The 22,890-nt window shown below is 40.5% G+C and overlaps 1 long non-coding RNA gene across 1 annotated transcript in view; it reads right to left on the bottom strand.

Moving 5' to 3' along the window:
* The window catches only part of LOC124553914, a 48,154-nt gene extending 25,498 nt beyond the window's left edge, over positions 1-22,656 (bottom strand). Inside the window, exons 1-3 of the long non-coding RNA XR_006968164.1 lie at positions 22,561-22,656; positions 16,063-16,131; positions 3,626-3,694 (exon numbers count right to left, since the gene is read on the bottom strand). This is a non-coding gene — a long non-coding RNA (uncharacterized LOC124553914). The remainder of the gene's footprint in view (positions 1-3,625; positions 3,695-16,062; positions 16,132-22,560) is intronic.
* Between the last annotated feature and the right edge of the window lie 234 nt (positions 22,657-22,890).

Below are 22,890 nucleotides of genomic sequence, written 5' to 3'. Positions count from 1 at the left end.
GCCATAAGACAGTTGTTTTTCCCTCGCTCTATTTGCAGCTAGAACAGGAAAGGAAATGACTAGTAGTAGTAGAGCATGCCTTCCAACATGCACCATACAGTGGCTTGCGGAATCTGGATGTAGATGTAGATTCCTATGAACATTGTTATTTGTCATGTAGCTAATATGAATTTTCAATTCTTAAATCTACAGATTCAGATAATTCTAGAAGGAATGGCCAACAAGGAATGTTTTCTATTTTCTTATCAACTGCCAAATGTTCCTGCCCAAATATCTTTGCTTTATGTTTGTAGTATATGTTGAAATCCTTTGCATCAGAGTACATAACTTAACTCCGAATACTAGACCCAAAGGAACCTGTGCAAATCACTTTTCAGTTGAAGGAAATTTTTATTATAAGCAACAAAAATCGTTGTGACATAAATGTACCAGGAAGTGAGTGTAAGAATTTCGAGATCTGTAAAGCAGCCTCTGCAAGGGGCACCACCATCTCTCTACTTTACATAATATTCTCGCTGCTCATTTCTCCTGAATAAAAACATTATTTATTTTAACAATATTGTGAAAAGCCATACAGAGGACTAGAGGATGGACGGACGGACGGACGGACTGACTCTCTCTCTATCTCTATCTCTCTCTCTCTCTCTCTCTCTCTCTCTCTCTCTCTGCCACCTGTGGCTACTGTGGCTGAGCTGAGTCGTATATGCGCCCGACAGGAGCCGCTATCCAGTTGTGATGGTAAGGAGGCGGCATGGGGTGAAGAGTGGGGTGGGGGAAGGTGTCGTGCTGCTTGTGGGAGCTTGTAAGGGCGCAGTGGGGATAGGGTATGGCATTTAGGTGCAGTTGGGAGGTTTGTATGTGTGGGGAGTGGGGGGGGGGGGGGGAGGATGGGAGGGGAGGCGATTGGGAAAGGAGGAGAGAAGAAGAGATGGGGAAAAAGACTAGTGACTAATGGGTGTGTTAGTCGAATAGAAGACCGTGTATTGCTGGAGTGAGAGCAGGGAAGGGGATAGGTAAGTGGAGGACAGGGACTAATGAAGGCTGAGGCCAGGGGGGTTACGGTAATAGGATTGATTGCAGACAGAGTTCCCACCTGCACAGTTCAGAAAAACTGCTTCCACAGGTAGTCCTACCTCTGATGCGGTAGAAGATGCCTGACTGGAGTATGTGGTTGGGAGAATGTACGAGATAGGTCTTACCTCCAGGTCTATTTCAGGGCACACTGAGAGGTAGTGAAAACCGTTGCTCCAGTCGTACGTAGTGCCGAGGCACAAGATGAATGCTGCACTGCAGCCAGATGGTGAGCAAGTAGGAGGTGGTAGATGGCTGGGAGACAAGGTATGCGAGATCTGCTTCTGTAAAAGGTTGGGAGGGTAATTTCGGTCTGCAAAGGTCTCGGTGGGGTACTCGGTATATTCGCTCTGGCACTGCTCGTCCCTGCAGATGGAATGACCACGGGTGGTTAGTCTGTACGCAAGCAATTTCTCGGTACGGAATGGGTGGCAGCTGTCAAAGTGGAGGTACTGTCAGTGTTTGGAAGGTTTGATACGGACGGAGGTACTGATGAAGCTATCCTTGAAGTGGACGTCAGCACTGAGGAAGGTGTTGAGGTTTTGGGGGAATGTGGCTAGGGTGACCTCAGCCCTCAGTCCAGATCATGAGGGTGTCACCAATGAATCTGAAATGGTGAGAGGTTGGATTCTGGGCAGTTAGAAAATATTGCTCTAGATGGCCCATGAGTAGTTTGGCATAGAATGACCCCATATGGGTGCCCATAGCTATTTATTTTATGTGCTTTATCCCAGAGGACAACTCCTTATGAACACTATGCCTTGTAGGTCAAAAGCTTATTTGTGACAGTCTTTTTGTTGTGCCTATCTGCGACTCAGCATCTCCGCTATATGGTGAGTAGCAACTTTCATTTTCATAAAACAAGCCAACAGTTTGTTTTACATTTACACAGTGGAAGATGCTACAAACAGTGTTACCATTACTGTGTGACCATTAATGTGTACTTCTGTTGCCACCATGTTTGAGTGCAGTACCCATTTCCAGCATTAAGTGCGGCACTATATACCGTATGGCCTAAACACTTCTTGAAACAGTTCACACATTCTAAGCAGCCACTAATTACACTATAGCTTGGAACATTATGGCGAACTCACTCAATTTGACCTTTCATACAAAATTAGGGTTTCAACACTGCTGTGGTCTTCAGCACAAAGACTGGTTTGAGGCAGCTCTCCGTGAAGTCTATCTTTGGCAAGTCTCTTTCCTGATCACAGTATAGGTACAACAACCTGCATCCACTTCAGTTTGCTTAGTGTATTCAAACCTTGTTCTTCCTCTACAATTTTAACCCTATCCCCTCCATCACCAAAATGACAATCCCCTGATGCCCCAGCATACATCCTCTTTTAGCCAAGATGTGACATAAATTTCTTTTCTTTCTAATTTGATCCAGAACTACTTCACTAATTATCCACTACCACTTATCTTCAGCAGCCTTCTGTAGTATGACATTTCAAAAGCTCTTCTCCTCTTGCCTGAAATGATGACCGCCCAAATTTCTCTTCCATACAAGGCTATACTTCATATAAAGACGTTCACAAAAGACTCACCAAGATTTAAATTAATATTCAATATTAATAATTTCTGTTTTTCAGAAACGATTTGCTCGCAACTGTGGCAACGCATTTGATATGCCAAGCTGGCGGAGACCGTTCCTAGGGCGTGCGACATCTCAGTTGCGAGTGGCAATGGACGGCAAACTGGATGGCAGCGGCTGTGGTGAATTCGACAGTTCCTGACTGGCAATGTCACTGCCTTCTGCTACCATAGCACGAACTTAAATCTTCAGTGTGCAGAGTACTACAGCTTTTCGACTGGCTGCTCGGCTGGGTCAGAGAAGCGGAACACAGCCTCAATCGCTTAACGCCAATGCTAACAGTGTGCAGCAAGTGTCGTTTTGGTGCGGCCACTGGCAATGCCCTCCTAACACAATCTACTTGCCGACTTCTCGGCCCTGCCGTGGTTTGTGCAGCTGGCAGACACTGGGCTGCCAGCAGTCCGTGATAGGTGCGCTGCAGCAATTTGACTCTTACAGCTGCAGTCTTGTTTCTGTACAAGACATTTCTTTTCGCTCCCTGTATTTCATGCGTGACAACTTAAGAATTCCAAATAGTGCATTCCGAGCAGTGTCAGCAGGAGAAAAATATAAACGTATTAAAATCCACAGGCTTTTGGAATCAGTGTCATCTCCTCTCTGGTGCCTAAAGCTCACCAGACCTTTTCCTTCACCCCTCTTTCCATCCCCCTCAACTCTTCTGTCAGAAGAATGAGCCACTGGCTCTGAAAGCTTGCAGATTTCAATATCTTTGCACATGTTTCCTCCTGCCGTCACTTGGTGAGTAGATTTTTTACCTATTCAATTACATTATATTTTCAAAAATTGATTAATTTTTTTGATATATTAAATAGTGTATTCCAGTCCACAGTGTCAGATTTAACACATCTATCTAAAATGTATGCTTCAATCTATCTTCTAAGATACATCATGGGTCATTATTGTCTCCACTTAAGCCAATTCATTACCAAATGCAAATGTCTTAATAACAAAACTTACCACATGTTTTTCCTTGAGAAGCACTGGGACAAGTGAGACCAGCACAGGCTCTTCTGCCTTACAATATGCCTAAAAAAAGAATTAAACCTGTATCTCTGTACACTAGATATTAAAAGTGACTAGTTAACATTAACTTTAATCCAAACAAAAGGGAGCGCAATCACAACTAAAATAAAAAATGCAAAGTTAGGCAACATACACAACTACACATTGAGCTACACCCTCAGTCCTACCAACGAACAATTGGTACTAACTGTACACAATTTTGACAGGAGAGTGCGTGACCGTGCTGCTAAGCAGACCCCATTTGTGTTTTGGCAACCAGTCCAAGTCCACAACAGAGTCATATGAACTTACCCTACATTATGTCTTGTAGCATTACAACGGCTGTCTGTAACAGAATTACTTTCTCTGTGTCAACCAGCTCTGACTCCAGAAGGATCAGCAGTGCAGAACCCAACTTTCATTCTTCTCTTATGACATTGTGAGAGCCACAGATTGGGCCAAACAGCTGAACAGATTATTTCTAAACTTTCAAAAAGCATTTGAGTTGGTATGATGGCAATGCTTTATGGACAACAGTACAACTGTATGTGATATCAAACAATGTTTATGACTTCATTATCCACAATAGGCAGCACGCAAATACGGGCTGTACCTATAAGTATGACATTATCCTGTTAGAAAGCAAATATCGAATGTAGCCTGCATTACAAAATTTTTGGGAAAGTTCAGTTAGACAGTACTTTTAGTTCTATATCTCTCTCATCCCTTCTTCAAATCCCACATAACTAAGGGTGAAACCCCGCCCCCCCCTCCCCCCGTCCCTCCCAATTTCTCTCTCTCTCCCTCTCTCTCTCACACACACACACACACACACACACACACACACACACACACACAAACTCACTACTCACACACTTAACTGCACCTATTGACAGTTACATTCGATTCTAGTAATCGGGCAATTTACAATTTACATTACATCATTTGCCAGTCCTTGAACGATATGCAAATCATCTTCAAGACTCACTACATTTAACAATAATTTCCTAACAATATGAAATCCCTGTACACAATGGCAACATTTGCAAAGAGCTTCACAGAGCTAGCAAGCTAGCCTACCTGTACACTTATGCACAGTAGGTTGGTTGGTTGTTTTGGGGAAGGAGACCAGACAGCGAGGTCATCAGTCTCATCGGATTAGGGAAGGACAGGGAAGGAAGCCGGCCATGCCCTTTGAAAGGAACCATCCCAGCATTTGCCTGGAGTGATTTAAGGAAATCACGGAAAACGTAAATAAGGATGGCCGGACGCGGGATTGAACTGTCGTCCTCCCGAATGCGAGTCCAGTGTCTAACCACTGCACCACCTCGCTCCGTTGTTGCACAGTAGAATTTTGACGCAATACAATGTGTATTTTCCAATTCACTCACTATCAACTGTAGCAGATAAGAAACTGCATCCACAGGCATTCTCTGCTACAGCTAAAGGACATTCAACAGATTGGAACACCGTGGTCTGATGAAAGAAAGAGACTTCATTCTGAAAGGATGAAACAAATTTGGGCACAAAGAAAGGTCAACCATCAAACGTGACATTGATGGATTGTACCTCGTGTGGTCCTACTGGGCCCATACGTGAATAATAATTATCTGTCACTTATTATAACTTCATCAATGTCAACTGCATGTTGCTGTGGTCTTCATTCAAAAGACTTTTGTTTTACTCTGCACCCCAATGGTACTGAGTATGTTACACCATGAGTGGTCAAATGTCTGGTATTTTTACCACAACGCATTTATCAAGTGCTATAAAACAAGGAAACCCACCAATAAATTACAACACTCTACCAACTGGCCTATACTGAAATATTTATGTCGGCCCACAGTGTATTGTACCTCAAAGCTCTTGTGTCATTAAGCGTCATCATCAATAGCAAAAGGCAACAGCAAACATGCACTGTCAAACATAAAACTCTTCCTCGAACATCTCAAGTAAGTATGTTATACTCTCAAGGCACAGTTGTTAAACTAAAGCTGCCGCTGTCACCTACCAAAAATAGCACTCGACTGCAAAGCATATGTCAGAGCCCTCAACAATGTTACTTTCTACTGTAAAATTTATGAAAAACAAAAGTTCTAAAAATTCTAAAAACAATTACTACACCTGTGTTTCATTGTGTGCATCCATATGGAAGGCAACTGAAAACATTAAACCTAATGCCGCTAATTCGAATAAATCTGTTGCTGTTCCCTGAGGAGATATCGCTAAAGTGACACTAATGTCATCCAATTTAACACGCAAACTGTACCTCGAGAGTGTAACGTGCCAATATGAGATGTTCTGAGAAGAGTTTTATGTATGACAATGCACATTTGCTGCTGGATTTTACTGCTGATGATGCCTAATGGCACAGAAGCTTTATGGTATGTTACATTAAAGGGAGATATAAATATTTTTATAGGGGTCAGTATGTGTAGTATTGTGATTTCTTAACTCGTTTCCATATTTTATAGCACTCAATAATGAGGTAACATAGTCCCAAACATGTTGCGGTAAAAGTATCACACGTCTGACAACTGGTGGCATAACATCCTCAGTACCGATTCACATGCCTGCTGTACAATGGCTTTGCAACAGATAAGCAGCTTCCCACATCGGTGTATCCCAATCAGACCTCTTCTTCACGCACAACTACCACAATCTATATCTTTTCGGACCTGCTTCCCGTAGTTACACCTAGGTTTCCCTCTACAATTCTTACCCTCCACACTTACTTACCGAGTGGAACAACACGGCACTGAAAATAGGCTACTTCTGTTCTCAGAGAGCTGGCAATGACGTACCACATTTTCCTCTGACACGGTCCACTGTGTGGAGCACTAGAACCGCCCTTCTGAGGCTCAAATCCATTCACAGGACACAACACTAGCACACTCACTCTCCAGATTAAAGGGGTAGACACAGCACTGTCCACGTCCAGGTGCAAGCCAGCCTACCTCAATGCAGGCTACCACTAGACACAGGGATGTCGCCACATTGCAGCCCTCAACACTGCAAGTCTTCCAAAACAGTGTGGCCCTCGTGCAAACTGATGAGCCACCACACTCCCAGATGCGGCAGTCATTTAGCGGCACCACTCGACCCACCGTCATCCGGCCACGACAGAAACACACACCGAGTGAGGTGGCGCAGTGGTTAGGACACTGGACTGGCATTCGGGAGGACGACGGTTCAATCCCACGTCCGGCCATCCTGATTTACGTTTTCCGTGATTTCTCTAAATCGTTCCAGGCAAATGCCAGGACGGTTCCTCTGGAAGGGCATGGCCGACTTCCTTCCCCCTCTTTCCCTAATCCGATGAGACCGATGACCTCGCTGTCTGGTGTCCTCCTCTAAAACAACAGAAACACATTGCAGAACGAAACTGTGTTTCCATTTCGACCCAGCAGGTATTAATAGCTCAAGTCAGTAAAAACTATTTTAATGTCTAGATCCCGTGCACTATAAAGCATTAAAATGTGAAGACTAATTTCAGTTGACCACACAATCATCTTCATGTATTACAATACCATGTAAAAACATTACCTGATTTTACTCAGCTGTATACCATGTTGGTGCAATTCAGTTGAAACAAGAAGGAAAATTAATATAGAATGATGTGGCTAACAAAGGAAGTAGATCATATTAAATAGACTGTAATCGTCGAAGCAAAAATAAATTACAGTCGCAAGACCCGTTGTGGAGATAGTACCGACAGACGTCAATAGATCGCGGGATGAGCAAAACTTCGAGAGTGGAACGGAATCTTAATTGCAATCTTTTATTTACATATTAGTTGGTGTTGTTACATATGACCTGCATACTAGCAGATATTGCAGTCTGTTTTTGACAGTTACTCAAGCTTGGAAGGAGAACAGTGACACCAGTTTGGCTGAGAGCTATGATGATTGCACGGAGGGAAGCACTGAGCCCACAGCAAATTTCATCATGTTGTTATGCGTGGTAATCTATACCAACTACTTTTGCTTTCTACACTGAAGAGCCAAAGAAACTGGTACACCTGCCGAATATTACGTAGGGCCCCTGCGAGCACGCAGAAGTGCCGCAACCCGACGTGGCATGGACTCTACTAATGCCTGAAGTAATGCTGGAGGAAACTGACAACAGGAATCCTGAAGGCCTGTCCACAAATCCCTAAGAGTGTGAGGAAATGGAACTCTTGAGAATAACACGTTGCAAGGCATCCCAGATATGTTCAATAATGATCGGGAGTTTGATGGCCAGAAAAAGTGTTTAAACTCAGAATAGTGTTTAAACTCAGAATAGTGTTCCTGGAGCAACTCTGTAGCAATTCTGGGTGTGTGGGGTGTCGCATTGTCCTGCTGTAATTACCACGTATTGTCCTACTGGAATTGCCCAAGTCTGTCGGAATGCACAATGTACCTGAATGGATGCAGGTGATCAGACAGCATGCTTACGTATGTGTAACCAGTCAGAGTCATATCTAGACTTATCAGGGGTCCCATATCACTCAAACTGCACATGCCCCACACCATTAATGGCCTCCACCAGCTTGAACAGTCAACTGCTGGCATGCAGGGTCCTTGGATTCATGAGGTTGTCTCCATAACTGTATATAATTTGAAACAAAACTCGTCCGACCAGGCAACATGTTTCCAGTGATCATAAGTCCAATGTTGGTGTTGACCGGGCCCAGACAAGGCCTAAAGCTTTGTGTCATGCTGTCATCAAGGGTACACGAGTGGGTTTTCGGTTCCGAAATACCGTATCGATGATGTTTCGTTGAATGGTTCACACACTGACACTTGTTGATAACCCAGTATTGAAATCTGCAGCAATTTGCATAAGGGTTGCAGTTCTGTCACATTGAACAATTGTCTTCAGTTGTCATCACCCCTGTTCTCACAGGACTGTTTTCCAGCCATTGTGATGTCTGAGATTTGCTGTTTTACCAGATCCCCGATAGTCACAGTACACTCATGAAATGGTCGTACAGGAAAATCTGCATTTCATTGCTAGCTCAGGGATGCTGTGTCCCATCACTCATGCACTGGCTGTAACACCACGTTCAAACTCATTTAAATCTTGGGAACCTACCATTGTAGCAGCAGTAACTGATCTAAGAACTGCCCCAGACATTTGTTGTCTCGTAAAGGCAATGCCGACCGCAGCGGCGTATTCTGCCTGTTTACAAATCTCTGTGTTATAATAAACATGCTTATACCAGTTTCTTCAGCACTTCAGTGTATGAACATCTACTGTGTTTAAACTGCAGTTTGCCCAAATGCATTTGTAGTCGGAATTGAATTGACTTTAAAATTGGACAAATACTCAACAATAGTATTCATTTCTGCACAAGACAACAAAAGCCTAGATCTAGGCAAGTGATGTACTTCTGTGTTTCTTGCTGCAATGTTGTCAACACTCTCCGTGACGTATGACAAGAATGAAAGGGGGTATATCAGGTGGTTCTACACAGAGTGGGGGGAGGTGACATGTTTGGAAGTGGGATTATAACATACTCATCTCAGCATAGAGGTGAAATCTAGTATGTATACAGGGAAAAATAGCTGTGTTCTCAAATTCCAACATAACAACCACCCCAGAAATAGCCACATATTCTGAAGAAACAGCCATATGTTTGTGACAATGAAGGTATAAATTTCACGGCTGTGCCATTAGGTTGATGATGGTGATGACCCAAAATAGTGGTAGCACACACTACAGGGATTGTAAGCATAAAAGGCAGAAAAGAAAACAGTCCAAAAATTCATGTGAACAATTTCTTGTTGTTTATTTTATTTCTCCGAGTGTTATCAAAATTTAGACAATCAATAAATGGCAAAAGTTTAGAATAGTTATAAGGTTACCTTTTTGGCAGATACTTTATGTGTATAAAACAGTTTGTAATTCTAGTTAATCAGAATCTGTTAAAAATAAATTTCTCTCAAGGAGCCTCTCATTAAAAAATTGAATAAATAAAAATTTTTTTAAAATTGGGCCATTTTATATTCAGGGGCGTCTTACACTCAAGTAAATACAGTATGAAGCTGGCAGCGTGCCAGAATGAGTAACACCTTTGCAGCTAATCAAACACTACACTTTGAGATAATAATGTTTTATTAGTCAGCACATTAATAAGACAAGCAACTGATAACACACGTAATATCATAATCCCGCTTGCTACTTTAAGTAACACACATCCATTATCTGCACACACACTGATGCTCGCGCCATGGCAGGTAGCGAGGTACTGACTGCTGGAGCACACCATCTTTCCACCGTCGGTCGTTCGCGACATCGCTGACAGACAGGTGAAGAGTGGTGTAAGCGCTGAGGTAGCTACACGTTTTTATTTGTCGTTAATCACTTCCTTAACCTCCTGATGGATCTGTTATTGTGAAAAACGGCAAGTTCCACCACAGTTTGGAGTTGACAAACTGTAGATGAATGAGTTCAAAGGTCAGAGAAGGGAAATGGTGTATGGCCTTGAGTAGGACTGTCCCTAGTAGAGCACTGTGCTGCTCAAAACCACCTTCAGGTTGATGAAAGCTTACAATTTTTTCAAAACTGCTCTAAAATGCTATTCTTGTGGGTGTGTCATCACTGGATTATACGCATCATAAAAATCTTAAAATATGCATGAAAAATGCTTAAAAATGCACAGAAAGTGCAGAAATCTGCAAGATCAAATAATAAAAAAACACAGGAGTTACTGTGTGCATCACATCTCAAAGTCGAACCTGTGCATATCAATTACGAGGAAGAGTGCCAGCCATGCCAAAGATCGGTACATTTAGAATGTTGATATCACTTTCTGAATAATTTCTGGTAGAGGTTAGGAAGGGGGGGGGGGAGGCTTTCTGGGATTATTTCTAAAAATTTGCAAAATGAGGACTCATACTGTATTTCAAGAGTTGTTCCTACTTCACTATTGTTGTCGGTAACAAACAGACGCGATGTGAGTTGAGTCACGACAAAACAATCGATACGTACAGGACCAACTTCGAGATATACTGCACGCAGGGGGGTCACACTCAAAAACCCAGTAATATTTTATTTAAAAAACAACACACAATCATGAAATTTTTAACATCATTAACTTTTAATTAATACTATTGGACCAAAGCATCATTTACAATTTATTTTACATTTTTCTACTATTGTAAATACATACAAACAAGTACTGTTCCAAAAGTTTGGTGGTAAGATTGTGTCTTTGATCACTTAAGACATTTTTATAAGTAGAAAAGGACCGTTCTACATCAACTGAGGTGACTGGGCAGTATTTGAATTTGGGTGCTATGTTGGCACTTACCGTTTCTGGTAAAAGTTCACCCATCCCATTAATAAAACTATCAATATGGTACAAGGGTTCAAAGCCTGGGTTATTGTATAAAATGTTTTCAAACTTTTCTATAAGTTTTCTCGGGAATACCTCCGAAAATGAGCAGTTCACTAGAATAATTTCATTCATTAACTGAATAGATTCATTCAATGCCAAACCTTGAGTTTCAAGCTTTTTAATACTTGCAGGCATATGGGAAAAGTAGTGCTAATCACAGCAATGTCTTTTTTAATACCGGAATCATTAATAGCTTCCTTGGATTGGCAAACTGCCAAAGCCTCTGCACTATTAAAGTCATTTACTACCCCTATAATGGCCTTGAAATTATCATTGTAAAATGACACAGCTTCAACCTACGTACCCCAATGAGTTACGACTGGAATAATTCAATGATTATTAAGAATCCACCTCAATTGCAAATAGAAACCAGATGTTGACCTAGGTTTCGGCGCGGATAACCGTGCCTTCTTCGGAACACACTAAAACTACAAACTGTATTAATGCTGGGCGATGCCTATTTACGCAGTTTGTAGTTTTAGTGTGTTCTGAAGAAGGCGTGGTTATCTGCACCAAAACCTAGGCGAACATCCGGTTTCTATTTGCAATCGAGGCGGACTCTTTATAATCATTGCACATTTGGTAGTTTTTCTTTGTAGGTCTTGATGCGAGCAGGAGCCTTTAGAAACACTTTCTCTGTGGGTGAAATCAGTTTACTTACATTCAGCAAGGCGATGTGCTCAGTGAACAAAGCACATCACACGAATCAAATTACGATAAAATACTCTGAGGGCTTTTCCTGCTTTGATCATGTAGGGAGCAGCATCTCAAATAAACACAAACACACTTGCATCTGCAGAAGATTCTGGATATATTTTTCTAATACCCTCAATCACAAATCTAGTGATCGTAGAATGATTTATTTTTTCAAGTTCTTTGCATAACACTAAATAGGAAGAAGAAGGCTCTTCTTTTAAAACACCAACAATTAAATTTGCAAAGTACAGGTCACAACTGTCTACAGTTTCATCAACTGAAATTCAGATCATGTTGCCCTCGAGTTCATTGCGTATTTCTTCCAGAACATTTACGCACATTGTCGGTATGTAACTTTTACACAATGTCGATTCATCTGGTATATTTTGATTTAAGCAATATTTCTGCAGGAAGCCTTAGAGGATAGAATTTATAAGATTGTGAGGAGGAATATTGATTGCAATGAATGCTCTGCACAGATCCATGTTAAACAGACTTTTTTGGTTACCTCTGGACAAGTCCCTGCTACTGCAACTTGCTGTTATCAGAAATTTTTGTCATCACCTTTTCTTCTGCATTCCTGTGATAGGAAGATTTGTCTCGGCATGCTGATCTACTTGAAACTTTTTTTTTTTTTTTGCACAAAACATTTTTTTTCACAGACTTGAAAACATAAAATAATTCCGTCATACGTAAATGTTCCGGGACGGTCAGCTATCCACGAAACGACCATTCTTTTTTCGGGTGGTATGGCACACGACACGTTATACACTGCACATCATTAACACGTTCAACTGTGTACAAGTAAGCAGAAAGCTAAACTGAAACAGCGGATGTGCGACTAAAAGCTCGCGTAATTTAATTTATTTGTTGCGAACGCATACGGCGGGACAGTGGGGGGGATTAACCGGGGGGCACAGGCACAGGAGCACTGACTCTGTACGCCTCTTCCTGTTCCTATTCTGTAATGATTTCGCCATGCAGTGGGCTTTCGGTTAGCTATTACACGCAGTTTTAGGTGCGGTGAATGTGTGAGACATAAAAACTAGATAGAGCTAGAGACTACCCGTCTCAATTTTTAAAATATTGTAAACAGAGTGAAATATGTATCGTCACCAGTTTTTATTAAAATATGCAATAACTGGTGAAAAGGAGCGAAATATGCAAATGCATATGCAGCATGCAAATGCGTATAATACGGTCCCTAGTCTTCACCAAACATCCCTCGGTTGGGATCGCGCCACAGCTTCAGCATATGGTCTATAGAGACTTGTGCATAATGCTCGAGGATGACATCGTTTTGAAATTTTCTCAACATTTAACTCGTAGCAAGTATTAAGTTTGATGTCTGTACTTCCTACAAAAAGTACATAAAAATTCTCTAAGTTGACTACGATCTAGACCTCCGTAGTGCTGTTAATTGTCATTAGAGCCAGGGTTACATTTTTTCTTCATTTAGACAACATTTTCACATTAAAATACATTTGCTACTTGAGTACCAGCAAGAACAATGATTTGCACAGTGGAACTGCCAACAGGGTTGGAGCCTGCAAAACCAGCACAGGTCCCATTCGTGTATTGCCGGTGGGAGCTGTCAACTGACAACTAATTTATATACAATAATATAATGTTGTGAAAAAGTTCGCATATTACAAATATGCACCAACGAGAGGCTAAAATGACAATATAACACTCTTCTCTCCCTGCACGAGAATCGCAAATTGTGTGGGCATACGGGATGTGACTACACGATATATAGAAGTCTGGATCAGTCCCGGGGGAACATTCAGATCGCCGAAGCAGTTAAGGTGAACGCTCGTAACGTGTGGAAAATTTGAGTTCGAGTCTTGGTCCGGCACAAACTTTTGTGTGTAACAAAATGCTGACATCAATGCAGATATGAAATAAGTAGATTTATTTCATAATGTTAATCCACAGCTTTTAGGCATGCGTGTCTGAAGAGCATTATATTGTGACGATGCAGACACTGTATAAACACAGACATTTTATGATATTGCAGTGCCTGTGTTGTTAAAAGTATGATGCAATGTTCCTTTGGACATACATGCATGCCCAAAAGAACAAGCACTGTGCTGACCACAGCCTACATGGAATACACAAAACATATTTGCAGTTGCAAATACGGACAACCATCAGCTGTATAATGGAATGAAAACAACTAAAATTTGTGCCATACTGGAACTCGAACCTAGGTTTCCTGCTTTACACAAGCGGTCACCTTAACTGTTTTGGCTATCTGTGCACAACTCTTGGCCAGGCCCAAACTTCTATATGTACCCCACGTACTGGAATTTCTCTCTCTCTCTCTCTCTCTTTTTTGGCAAAATTCGCATCTATTTTTGTTGAGATTCATATTTCTTTTAATGATTAGATGCACCTACCTCAAAGGTTGTCACGTGAGTGAAAATAAACAAAGCCTTTTTTCTTTGAAACTGACTGCTACAGGAAGGTGCTGATTGGGAACTTTGTGACAGTAATGTTTGATTTTGCAAAAACTTCCAAAATCTTTTTCTTCCAAACTAGCCCATGTTTTCTTCATTTGGCTATATTTAAGAATTTAAAAATGATTGTTCTGTTGAAAAGCCACAGCTTTTTCCTGACAGTGAGCTGAATGCGTCTCTAATTTAAGGTGTTTCTGGACATTATCTCTCTTTTCTGCACAATTCGATGATAACAAAATATACAAACTATTAATTTCTATCTTTTGTGGGCATTCATAGGTGTGCGACCCATGCTTTACAATGCTACAGACAGAACAGACAAGGCAGTTAGCATAGAAGCTGAACTGAACATATCATAATGCTATGTTAATATTAGGAGAAGAATTTTGGCACAGTCGAAAAATGTTACAAATCTTGTTTTGCTATAGCACATAGTGCAGACACTACAGGCTATAGTGACAGATGACCACAAGCATAAACAAACTAGAATTTTGACTGCCAGAGGGAAGAAGAGTGGTGCGCAGAAACAAACCCCGCCTCCCTTTCACATGGTAACAGCCAACAGTATTGTCAAAGGGATCACCCATCTCTTCTAACGTTGTAAGGTTCGTAATCGAAATCCATAACAGATCAGGATTAGTAGCTTCACTTATTTCAAAATCAGAAAACAATAAACAACACATGACACAAAATATTTGGGGGAAAGCTACATTTCAACTGCTCGCTGATGTTAGCGGACTATTGTTAACGACTCAGTGCAGGCCTGATATCTAGCAGTATTCGATACAACCACTGCTCAAAACATACTCCTCCTAATTTGCCACTTTAGAAATGACCACATTAAACCATATTTTGGGCTTTTTTAACAAACAAAAGTACACATTTCTTTGTTATAAAATACAACTGAGTACTACATTGTATTACACAGCACGTATCTTAAATAGACCATTCAACTGCCCACAACTGGCCTGGCATCAGATCATTTAGTGCACTGATGTGTTGTTGCATTTGTACACTTTCATTTTGCAGAAAGGTTCTTATACACATTACCTTTACAAATTGGCCTTCGCCAGAACATGCACAATACCACTAACCAAAAACTGGTTACATTTTCAATATTTTTATGCAGGAATCAAGCTATTTCAAATTATCTCTGATAAAATAGTTCATCTGGATACAATTTACTACAAAATAGCATCTAAAACGTAATTTTGCATTTTGAAGCAGAAACGTAAATTTTTCCAATCCCTATAAAAAAGTGCAAGAGTGCAGGTTGTGACGCACAGATGACGACATATGGAGGTGTTTCTTGTCATGACTCCTCTACGGATAGCCAAAGTGGTTATGGCGACCTAACACATAAACCGGGAGATCCGGGTTTGAGTCCCAGAGATCCGGGTTTGAGTCCCAGTCCAGCACGAATTTTCTGCCATCTGATTTCTCCTGAAACTGCAGCTATTGCTGGTTGTGTCCTTTTTCCAGTAACTGAGCAACGACAGTCTTTTCATCTATTTACACATCTACAGTACTTCACTTGCCTGTCCCTGAACCACATGCACATCATCAAGTCCTCCAGCATTTAACAATAATTTTCTAGTTATGTGAAATCACTGTACACAACTGTATCATTTGCAAAGAGTCCCTTAGAAATATCTACCTAATCTGTGTGTGTATACACAGTACAATTGTGGCTTATTATAATGTGTATTCTCCAGTTTGACTTTCAACTATAGTATATAAGAAATGTTATGTATATGCGTTTTCTACTACTGGTAAATGAAATACAATTAACAGTTATCTCATTACTTCAGTGTGTAACTGACAGTCAGTATTTCATGAATACTTACACCTTCCTCTTCTTTGGGGAATATCTGGACCGGTGAGAGTGTGGCTGCTTCATCCACTTGGTCATTTATCTGCAAGTGGAAAACAAATTAGTCAATGATCTTCATAAAAAAACAACACAAGGAACTTTTATACGAATTTTAAACGAAAAATAACCAAATACAGCCCACTGAACTTGGAAACTGAAGACAGAAATGGAAATATGTGCAAACAATTTCCAATATTTCCAAAACCATCTCAACTACGAAGAACACAGAAAAGTGGTCTTCAAGAGCTCGACAACCAGCCCTAACTCTGAACCGTCCATCACTGAGGAATTACAGTCATTTCAAATCTCAAAAACCACAAGGTCTCAGAGAGACCAAATCGAGCTGAACTTTGAGGAAAAAATGTCACAGACGCTCACCACAACTTTTTTGAAGAAATATGAATACATGAAAAACCCCTGATGAATCGAAGACGGCCCTCGTCCACCCACTCCATAAGAAAGTGTCCCAAGCAGATCACAACTATGGAGGAATCTCCCCCTAGACATAACATACAAGATACTCTCCATAGTCTTAGTAAACAGAGCAAAATCCCAGTTAGACAATTAACTTGAAGTATATGAAATTGGCTTCAGGAAAGGAAGAGCCTGCCCAAAACAAACACTAAACCTCAAAAACTTCATGACATACCAAAAATGAAGAGCAAAATGATATGTTATGACTGTCATTGAGTTTTTAAAATCATGAAACTCAATACACCAGGAATCCCTTATATATACTAAAAGAATTAGCCCTAGATAACAAAAAATATAAATCCAATCACAGAGACCCTTATCACCACATATTCCAAAGCCAAATTCATGGGAGAACACTAACCCTTTTGAAATAAAAACTGGTATAAGCTAAGGAGATGGAATCCCCCACTGCTAGTTAAGTGCTCCCAAGAAAAACTTGTTGGAGAGACTGGAACACAGAGATAGTGGAATCTGCCTAGGAGCACAAAACAAAAGGCATCAAAGCCAACTATCTAGCCTTTGCAGATGATATAACCCTACTAGCTGAGACCTGGGAAATAGCCAAAGAACAGACCCTTGAACAGAAAAAACAGGTCTCAAGGTCTCAAAACCCTCAAAAAGACCAATGTAACAACAAACATAAAAAACCCACCACAACATTTTAAAGTGGGACAACAAAAAGTAGAGATAATCAAAGAACTCAAGTACATTCCAGAATCCATCAGCTGGAATGGGCTCGAGAAAAAGGCAATGGAAATTAGAAGTAAAGTTGATCTGGTCTTCTATCTCACAAAAAACACATACAACAAAAGGTCCCTCTCACAGAATGCAAAAATAAGCATTGTAACAGTGTAGTAGTCAAACCAGAAGCCCAGTATGCAGCTGAAACAGTATCACCAACCATGGCCTAGTTGAAAGACTGGAGATAGAAGAAACAAAGATATTAGAAACATTTCTTGACCCCAGATTTCACAACAATTAATCCGCACCAAAAATGAAACCCTTTACCAAACTACCGAAAAACTCTCAGACACAATTAGGACAAAAAGAATTCATTTTTATGGATACATCTTCATTCTGAACCAAAATAGATCAACTGAATAAATTATGACTACTTCTGCAGGAAAAAAATGGATTACTGAAATGGAAAAGGACTTCAGATAACTCCGAATCACAAGAGCTATGTTCAAAAATAAAACGGAGAAAAAGAGAGAGGAGGAAAAGAACACAATGGGAGGGAAGGGAGGGAGGGAGGGAAGGAGAGGGGGGGGGGGGGGGGGGGTAAGTTCCAAAATCAAATCCTAACGAACATCCACATCTCTGAAGAAGATAGGAAAGCAAGGTCAAAAGGATGAAACAATACTGAGCTACTAACAGAAAGGCACAAAACATTAAAAAGTGATTAATTTAACATATCGCAAAGTCGGGTGAAACAAAAATAAAAAGAAGATTCTGCCATTATTATAATGTGTGGTTTCTAAATTTCCTTAATATTAAGTGTGTTGTTGTTGATGATGCAGCCTTCAGTCTAAAGGTTGGTTTGATGCAAATCTCCATGCTAGTCCATGCTGAGCAAGCCTCTTCACCTATGCACGATACTGCAACCTACATCCATTAGAACCTGCTAGCAGTAGCCAAACCTTGGTCATTATCTCCAATTATTAACCCCCCCCCCCCCCCCCCCCAGTTACTTTCCCATTACCAAACTGGTGACTGCTCAGTATGAGTATTATTAACCATACCCTTCTTTTAGTGAAACAGAGCCACAAAACTCTTTTTTGGCGAATCTGATTAGTTATTCTATTTACCCACCTGATCTACAGCATCATTCCAGAGCACCACATTTCAAACGTTTCTATTCTCTTCTTGTCCGAATTGTTTATCAACCATGTTTTATTTCAGTACCGGTCTACACACCAGACAAATACCCTCAGAAAGGACTTCCAAACACTTATACTTTTAGTTTGATGTTAACAAATTTCTCTTTTCTCAAAACACTTTTCTTGCTACTAACAGTCTGCATTTTATATTCTCCTTCACTGACCATCATCAGCTTTTTGTTCCACAGATAGAAAAACACATTTCATTTCCTAATCTAACTCCCTCAAGATCACGATTCATCTACCTTCCACTGACCTTGTTTTACCTTCGATGGTGTTCATCTTACAGCCTCTGTTGAAGACATTACACATCCCACACCACACTGCTCTTCCAACTAATTTGTCGATTCTGAAGAAATTACAGTGTCTTCGGCAAACCTCAGTTTTTATCTCTTCTTCCTGAACTTTAATTTCATTTAAGAATTCCTCCTTGGTTACCTTTACTGCATGCTCTACGTACATATTGAAACACATCGAGGATAGGCTACAACCCTGCCTCACTCCATTACCAACCACTCTCTCCCTCTCACGTCGTTCAAATCTTTGTGACTGCCGTCTGATTTCTGTAATAGTTGCAGATACCTGTTTGGTCACTATAATTTATCCCTGTTATCTACAGAATTTCTAAGAGTATATTCCAGTCAGCATTGTCAAAAGCATTCTCCGAATCTGCAAATGCCATAAATCCAGGTTTCCCTTTCTTTAACCAATCTTCTAATATAAATCACAGGGTCATTTTTTCCTCACATACCGCTACATTTCTCCACAACCTGCACTTACCTTCCCTGGGATCGGTTTCTACCAATTTTTCCATTCTTCTGTAAATTATTTGTGACAATATCATGAATTATTAACCAGAACAAATTTTCACTCTGTAGCGTAGTGTATGCCATTATGAAACTTCCTGAGTAAGGCTGTGGCTAAACAATGTCTCTGCAACACCCTTTCTTCCAGAAGTGTTAGTCCCACAGGTTTTGAATGAGAAGTTTGGAAGGTAGGAGATATACTGGCAGAGGTAAAGCTCTGAGAATGGTAAAGATCTCTGGTTTGAGCCCTGGTCCAGCGCACAGTTTTGATCTGCCAGGAAGTTTCATGAGTTATTAAACTGATAGTTTGTCTGTCTCATATATCTTGAACAGCACATGCAATAATTATATAATGGTTGGCGCTCTCAAACATATCAGTAATACTGGGCCAATGTTGTCTCAGGGTATATACGCTGACAAGGAAGGAGGCGGGAGGGGGAGGGGGGGCGATGGATTTTTTCCCAAATTTCCCAGTTAAAAATAAACTTTCCCTGTGTTAAGTGACAATATACTTTTCCTTGGCGCTGCCGAACTGACAAATCCTTTGAATTGTAAAGGTATTGTATACAAGGGTAGAACTTCCCGGTACTTCAGCAAAAAATAACTTGTTTTGGAAAAATATTTGATGCGCAGCATCATGTACAGCACATATTTTCAAATTACAAATGTATAAATACGAATTCCACCAATTAAAGCATGGTATCTTTCGAAGCACCGAAAACGAGATTGCGATGTGCCATTGCCACCAATCATAGCTCAAGTTACAGTACTCCCCAGCCAATGACAGCAGATATTCAGAGCACAGGACTTGTGTTGTAGTCGGCCAATAGCAACATCACTGTTAAGTAGAGCGAATATGCAAACAGGAAAAGTTAATGGTTTAAATTAACATACATTCAGTATAGCTACATGAAAAGATAAGCTATCACCTACAATATACCAGTCATCGAAAGCTTTTTGCCTTTTTTTTTTTAGGATACGATGGATCCTTTGACAAGGACTCCAACTTTTCCATAGAAAAGCCAGTTACATGGAAAATTGCTCAAGATTTCACCTCGAACTGCTTTTGAAGGATAATTTTACTTTTTGCCACCATTATTGCATAATTTGTAATCTATGACAGAAATAAAACAGATATGAAAAACTAAGCTTGTCCTTTTTTAGTGTATTACCTTTCAAGACAAGATATATCAAACACAAATACGCTGATTGGTTGGTTGGTTGGCTGGTTGGTAGGTTAGGGGGAAGGGACCAAACAGCGAGATCAATAGTCCCATCGGATAGGTGAAGGGTGGGGAAGTCGGCCATGCCATTTAATAAGGAACCATCCCAGCATCTGCCTGAAGCGATTTAGGGAAATCATGGGAAACCTAGCCAATGGCCTTGCTGCTGTTGTTAACACCGGTTCCCATCAGGTCACCGAAGTTAAGCCCTTTCGGGATTGGCTAGTACTCGGATGGGTGATCATCTGGTCTGCCAAGCCCTGTGGGCAAGCGAGGTGCACTCAGCCCTTGTGAGGCAAACTGAGGAGCTACTTGATTGAGAAGTAGTGGCTTCCGTCTCGTAAACTGATATACGGCCGGGAGAGCGGTGTGCTGACCACGTGCCCCTCCATATCCACATCCAGTGACGCCTGTGGGCTGAGGATGGCACGGCGGCCGTTCGGTACCGTTGAGCCTTCCGAGGCCTGTTCGGAGAGTTTTTTTTATGGAAAACCTAAATCAGAATGGCCAGACGCAGGCCTGAACTGTCGTCCTGATGAATGGGAGACCAGTGTGCTAACCACTGTAAGGTGTCACTCAGTCTAATATGCTGGAAATATTTAAATAATGGCATAAATGGCTGGTCTTCTAGATTCAAAATTTTTCTACACGGCTGTCCTTCAAAGTGTTAAGTTTTGAGTGACAGTCAAACGTTCTGTGATTTAAGAAATTAATCACAGATTCTCACATGTGACGTAAGTCATCTTGCATAATAGGAAATTTACTTCGTAAATAATGCTTCTCAAACCACCATCCTCAATATTTTCCCATGACCTGTTATAAAAGTAAACTGTTGTGACATCATACTCATTGAAAGCAGTTTGTTGTTACAAAATATAACACAGTCTTCATCCTAAAGCCTTCAACCCATTTTGCTGTTGGCAGACACTTGTGTGTGCACTTTGTTTTGTAGTAAATGGCGCACTTTCTTTGCAACTAAAATTTCATTTTGGTGTTATTCTCTCATTTATATTTTCTTTATGCAATATTATCCTGCTGTAGTGGGCCAAAGTAAAATTTTTGTTACGAATATCAGTTCTTACTCGTCAAAATTACAAAAATTTAACTGGAAACTAAAACAATGAAAAATTATCAGAAATCTTAAAGATTCCTGTGTTCTCCCAAGATTTCCCAGTAGCCTGGGGTATATACACCCTGTGTCTATCCAGCAGCCTTGTTTCAACTTCAGTCTTTCACTGTAGCAGACATGATATGAAACTGCATCCATACAGCTTCTCTGTGATAGCTATAAGGAACAGAAGTAATATTTATTCCTTGAGAAAAACTTTCAATACCCAATATTGCATAAATTAGTCTTTATTGTGGACAACCGGTTTTGACAGTTCTAACTGTCATCCTCTGGTCTTCAAAAAAATTTTGTTATGAAACATGTTCCACTGTGAGCTTGTACCTTATGCCACACTGTCATTGCACTGCTTAAAATGCAGGACATTATACATAATTTAGTCAAAAATAAAACCATTTACAGTTAAAAAGCACCTCGTGCACACGAGCACGTTTGCATAAGCAGTGCTCGCGGAGGCTTGTTAATTCTTGAAGCACATGATATACAGCAAAGTGCACATCTGTTTATGTTTGCAGAAATGTTCCACACATTGTGGATCCAAACCTCAGCCGAAGTATATGGTGCAACTACAGTTTAATGTATACTGTACATTTTAAGACTTAACGAGCCTCTGCGAGTGCTATGTATGTGAACATGCTCGTGTGCACAAGCTGCTTTTTTAACTGTAAATGGTTTTGTTTTTGAAAAACCTATGTATAATGTGCTGGGTTTTATCCATAAGCTACAAATTCACAACGGCACATGTTTCATCACAGAAATTTCTTAAGACCAGAAAACGACAGCTCCAACTGTTGAAACCGACTGTCAACAATACAGACTAACTTCTGTGATCTTTGTTAATGAAAGCTTTTTCCCCCTCACAAAACACAGACTGTGTCATCCAAGTTCTCAACATGACAGAATTCAGTCAATATTCACATAACTGCAGTGCGTACTCGTCAGTCAATGTTTCAGAATACTTACAAACTGCACTTCTTTGACAAATGTCGAGACTGATGGAAGTGGTACAACTTCATCTCATTGGCCAGGTGTCTGAAAGCGGAAAAAAAGGTCACTCAATTATATGTCCTCTTTTCTTTATTTCCTCTTTTTTTACCTTTAAATTAGTTTTATTCACACAGCCATCTTACAAATGGTTTTGTTGTTCTTTTTTTTCTCTTTCTTTAAAAAAAAAAATCAACATTACACAATATTATAAGGGCATTTAGATATGAAGTTACAAATTCTCTTACACAGTGTTCAATGGGTACAGTGGATAAGAATGACTGTTGTTATTGTCAAAAGTATGATCAT

Source organism: Schistocerca americana, chromosome 11 (genome assembly GCF_021461395.2).
Source record: "Schistocerca americana isolate TAMUIC-IGC-003095 chromosome 11, iqSchAmer2.1, whole genome shotgun sequence".
Lineage (NCBI taxonomy): Eukaryota > Metazoa > Arthropoda > Insecta > Orthoptera > Acrididae > Schistocerca > Schistocerca americana.
The sequence above is the reverse complement of the archived record's forward strand: the minus strand, read 5'-3'. Positions and strand labels throughout refer to the sequence as shown.